General features: G+C 44.5%; 2 non-coding genes across 2 annotated transcripts; both read left to right on the top strand.

The window, feature by feature from the left end:
• Positions 1-228: 228 nt before the first annotated feature.
• On the top strand, positions 229-301 carry trnak-cuu (transfer RNA lysine (anticodon CUU)). Its single transcript has one exon. It is a non-coding gene; the product is annotated as a tRNA-Lys (tRNA).
• A 4,346-nt stretch (positions 302-4,647) lies between these two features.
• Positions 4,648-4,729, top strand: trnaf-aaa (transfer RNA phenylalanine (anticodon AAA)). Its single transcript has one exon. It is a non-coding gene; the product is annotated as a tRNA-Phe (tRNA).
• Positions 4,730-5,329: the final 600 nt, after the last annotated feature.

Below are 5,329 nucleotides of genomic sequence, written 5' to 3'. Positions count from 1 at the left end.
GCAGGAGAAAATCCTGAGGAAAATGGATCACAGTATTTGGAAGGAGGTGCAGCTAAGAAGTGGAAGATGTGAATGATGTTATTGATGATTGAGAGGAATGCATTGCAACCTTGGGGCTTTTGTAGGCCGATTACATCCCACACTTTAAAATTCAGACCAAGCTGAGGTATCAGGTGGAAAGCAACAGGTTTATCCATGTATGTTGGGATACGAAGCAGTCTTTCACATTCCTGGTTAGCTCAGTTGGTAGAGCACGAGACTCTTAATCTCAGGGTCGTGGGTTCGAGCCCCATGTTGGGCGATGTAATATTTTAAAAATCTGTTTAAGAGTCGTACGGTCTGGAAACATTGACCCTGTTTCTCCCTCCAGCTGCTGAGTTTTTCCAGCATTTCCTGTGTTTGATTCAGATTTGCAGTAATTTGTTTTATCTTTTTACTTCTAAATCTTGTTGCTTTAAAAAAAACACCAACCAATCACTGCGGCTCCTGTGAAACTTTCATCACGGAAAGCAACTGACACATGTCAAATTCAAAGCACTTTATTGTCGCATCTCTTCCTGCTTCTGTCCCTGTATCGCCGCCAGCTCCCTCTGCCCGTCCAGCTCCCAGGTCAATTAGCTGCTCGATGAAGACACAGCCAGTTCGTGGGAATGGGTAAAACTCGTGGGTAAAGAGACACCTGGATCTCATCTTCCTGATTCTCCCAGATGCTGATTACAGGAAGGTGCACAGTGCCTATTATCCACAGTCACTCTCCTCCCAGTTGTTCAGCTTTTTAATTGATTTTCACACTGGATTTCAATGTGAAGAAAGCAGTGCTGTGATAAGCTTATATTGTTCAGCAGATATACTGCAAGAAGGTGCATAACAGGCTGATGATAACAGTGCTCTTTGGATGCGGTGAGCTCCAGGGAAGGATTGGCACCATTAATGTGTCGCTCAATCAGTTTCGTGACAAATCTCGTGCTGGAAATGACAAGAAAGCTCACTGAATTTGCTCCGTGTTTTGGTTTCAAAAGAGCTGAATACAGGTAAGAAAGTGCATCTCGCTCGAGTGGGTTAGAAAATGGCTGTTGGGAAACATAAAATTATAGAAAGTTACAGCACAGAAAGTGGCCATTGGGCCGGGCGTGCTGCTTTCAAAGAGCAGTTGTGATTGGTTGATCCATCAGGAGTGATATTTGTGCCAGTGCAAACAGGAGGCAGCAAGATTTCTACTTCTCCCAGCCATATTTTGCCTCACACCAACATTTCTATAGTCAGTGCTTTGCAACCAGCCCTTCTCCTCTCCTCTTCCTTCACTGCCACTCAAGAATGTGATGTTTTCCAGGTCTGAGGCGAAACTTAAACTCTCACTCCTTTGATTCTGGTGGAGTTTGTAAACGTTTCTAATCAACGAGTAATCAACACTCGTTTCAACAAATTCAATAAATCTACATTCCCTGACAGCGAATCGAATCCGGGCCACGGCGGTGAGAGCGCCGAATCCTGACCACCAGACCACCAGGGAAGTTGCACTAGTTTGTTTCGATTCGGCTTATCTACGCTGCTTTTGCCTATTGTTTTTCAGTTCCGATCTCTTTCACCACAAAACTGCCTGTTCAGGTTCAAGATAAACGACTTCTTCAGCCAATGAAAACAACAGTTGCTGTGAGCTGGAACATGAAATTGACAGTGAGGTGAAATAGTCCCACAAGCTGTCCATGTGAAACTTTCAATTTCCAAAACCCTCCACCCTATTCGCTGTTCGTCCAATGGAAGCCCCAATCCAGAGTCACTGGACATCAGGGAAACTGCCATTAAGGCTTGACATTTGGATTATGGAGGCAACTTTTGACCTTTTTTTTTCATTCCCGATCTCCTTCACCAGAGACAACTTTCTCTGACCAAATGGTCTGTTTAGGTTGAACACAAGTGATTTCTTCACCAATGATTAGAACCAATGCTGTTAGCTGGAACATGAAATCGATACATTCCTCCTTTAAAACAGTTCTTAAAGCCTCCCCCTTTGACCGAGCTTTTAGTCACCTGAACGAATATGTGGCTCGGTGTCACACTTTGTTATATAATGATCCTGGGGAACGCATTGTGACGTTTCAACAGGTTAAAGGCGCTTTATACATACAAATTGCTGCTGTTATAGGATATACATAGAAAGGGCCAGTCTCCTGCTTTATCTTTGACGCTGATAGTTTTCTCATCGACATTTTAACTTGAGCTAATGTGAATCAAGTTTGCGACGTTAAAATAAGTTTTAACCCCCTCAGGGAACTGAACCACATTGACAATCGCAGAGGAACAGACACAGAGAGATATACACCGAGAGTGACAGAGGCCTAAGGAGAGACACACACCCAGAAAGCAAGGCTGTCACCAACTTGGCTCAGTGTTTGTTCCATTTCCGAAAGCAAATTTCCTGAATGCTGACAAATGAATGGAAATCAGAAAATACGGACATATTTGAATCGGTTTCCTTCTAATTAATTGATAATTAACTTGGTTAAAATCACAAATGGTGAAAACTTTAGTCAGCAGGATGCCAACCGTCGTTTTCATATTTACAACAAACGTAAATTATCGAACTTTCACTTACTCGAATAAACAAGCCAGGATAATGCTCTTGCCAGGTTTCAAACCGCAGCTTCATCATATGTGATGCGAATATGATCCCACTCGCCTCTATAAACCCTGCGCTGTAAAGATCCCAATGGAGCTGTCTGGAATGTTAAGCGGTGACGTCATGCAGGAGCACTTTGGTTCTTTGTTTTGAAGAAATGGAATTCGGCTGTTCTCATTAGGAATGCTGGAGACAGACTGATCAACAATGTCCTCATCAAATGGCACAGCTCAGTAAGAGGCCCTTACACCCATCGTGTCTATGTCAGTTTTGTACAAAGAGCTTAATAATTAATGACAATTTCCTTCTCTTTCTCCTTAGCCCTGTTTTTTTCGCTTTCAAGCCATTGAACAATTCCCATTTGGAAATCGATGTTAAGAAAACCAATATTAAAAGCTTCAGCTGGTTCCTCACCTGAGCAAATACGTCATCCTTGCTCCAGGGACTGACGTTTGCAGTGCTTTACTTTGGTCAGAAGTTCAAGGCAATATAATTTGTAGGCTAACCTGTATCTTGTTTTTTTATTCATTCACATGATGTGGGCTTCGCTGTCCGGGCCAGCATTTATTGTCCATCCCTAATTGCCCTTGGGAAGGTGGTCTGCCTTCTTGAACCGCTGCAGTCCATGTTGTGTAGGTACTTACACTGTGCTGTTAGGAAGGGAGGTCCAGGATTTTGACCCAGTGACAGTGAAGGAACGGCGATATATTTTCAAGTCAGGATGGTGAGTGAATTGAAGGTGATGGTGTTCCTATCTATCTGCTGCCCTTGTCCTTCTAACTCGGAATGGGAGTGGGTTTGGACGCTAATGTCTTAGTAGCCTTGGTGAATTGCTGCAGTGCATCTTGTAGACGGTGCACACTGCTGCTTCTGTGCATCGGTGGTGAAGGGAGTGAATGTGGATGTGGTGCCAGCCAAGTGGACTGCTTTGCCCTGGACGGTGTCCAGCTTCTTCAGTGTTGCGGGGGCTGCACTCATCCAAGCAAGTGAGGAGTATTCTATTACACTCCTAACTTGTGCCTTGTAGATGGGAGACAGGATTTTGGGAGTCAGGAGGTGAGTTACACGTTGCACGATTCCTAACCTCTGACCTGCTCTTGTAGCCACCGTATTTATATGGATAGTCCAGTTCAGTTCCTGATCAATGGGAACCCCCAGGATGTTGATAGTGAGGGATTCAGTGATGGTGATGCCATTGAACATCAAGAGGCGATGGTTGGATTCTCTCGTGTTGGAGATGGTCATTGCCTGTCACTTGTGGGGTGCAATTGTTACTTGCCACTTGTCAGCCCAAGCCTGGATATTGCCCAGATCTTGCTGCATTTGGACATGGACTGCTTCAGTATCTGAGGAGTCGGGTATGGTGCTGAACATTGTGCAATCATCAGCTAACTTCGCCACTTCTGACCTTATGATGGATGGAAGTTCATTGCTGAAGATGGTCGGGCCGAGGACACTATCCTAAGGAACTCCTGCAGTGATGTCCTGGAGCTAAGATGACTGACCTCCAGCAACCACAACCATCTTCCTTTGTGCTAGGTATGACACCAACAAGCGGAGAGTTTCCCCCTGATTCCCATTGACACCAGTTGTGTTCGGGCACCTTGATACCACACTCGATCAAATGCTGACTTGATGTCACCTCATCTCGGGAGTTCAGCTCTTTTGTTTGTATATGAACCAAGGCTGCAATGAGGTCAGGAGCTGAGTGGTCCTTACGGAACTCAGACTGCGCATCAGTGAACAGGTTATTGCTAAGTCAGTGCCACTTGATAGCACTATTGATGACCCCTTCCATTACTTTACTGATGATGGAGAGGAGACTGATGGAGCGGTAATTGACCGGGTTGGATCATCCTCACTCTTTCTTTCCCAGTTTGATCGGGGGAACGAGGAGAGACAGTGTAAATTTCAGGGTTCCAGGGAAAAGATCAGGTAATGGCAGTGACAGGACGGGCAGAAATACCGCTTTCTCCGCTGTAACCATTGCATGATTTCATACAAATAATAGTAGGAGGAAACAGGCTTCTGTAGTAGTGGCCAAGTGGTTGAGGCGATGGATTAAAAATTCATTGGGGTTACCCCGCGCAGGTTCGAATCCTGCCAACTACGTTTTTAATTATTTTGGGTTTAATCGTCGCACAGACAGAGCGAATTATCGTTTGAATCGAGGGAAAGCGATCCAAACACACCCGTGTTCTCTTGTTTCCGTTCATTTGTCAGCCTTCTGCAAATCTCCAGTCGGAAATGGAAAACAAAACGGAGCCAATTTGGTGACATGATTTCACTCTGGCATTTGTCTCTCCTTAGGCCTCTGTCAGTCTCGGTGTATACCTGTCTGTGTTCCTCTGTGTGGGTCAATGTGGTTCAGTTCCCTGAGGAGGTGAACACATTTTTACGAGCACAAACTGTATTCACATTAGTGGTGCAAGTTCACATTATAATGTTACAGTGAAAAATATCAGGATGAAAGAGACAAGAGTAGTTTGTCTCTTTCTATGTATGGACTACAACAGCAACTTATATTTATAAAGCTCATTTTTCCTAATGAAACGTCACAAGGCGTTCCCCAGGAGCATTTTATCACAAAGTGTGACACTGAGCCACATATTCGGTCAGATGACTAAAAGCTCGGTCAAAGGGAGAGGCTTTAAGAACTGTCACAAAGGAGGAAAATATCGATTTCATGTTCCAGCGAACAGCAATGGTTCT

This window comes from Cetorhinus maximus, chromosome 23 (genome assembly GCF_964194155.1).
Source record: "Cetorhinus maximus chromosome 23, sCetMax3.hap1.1, whole genome shotgun sequence".
Lineage (NCBI taxonomy): Eukaryota > Metazoa > Chordata > Chondrichthyes > Lamniformes > Cetorhinidae > Cetorhinus > Cetorhinus maximus.
This window is presented reverse-complemented; position numbering and strand designations above follow the sequence as displayed.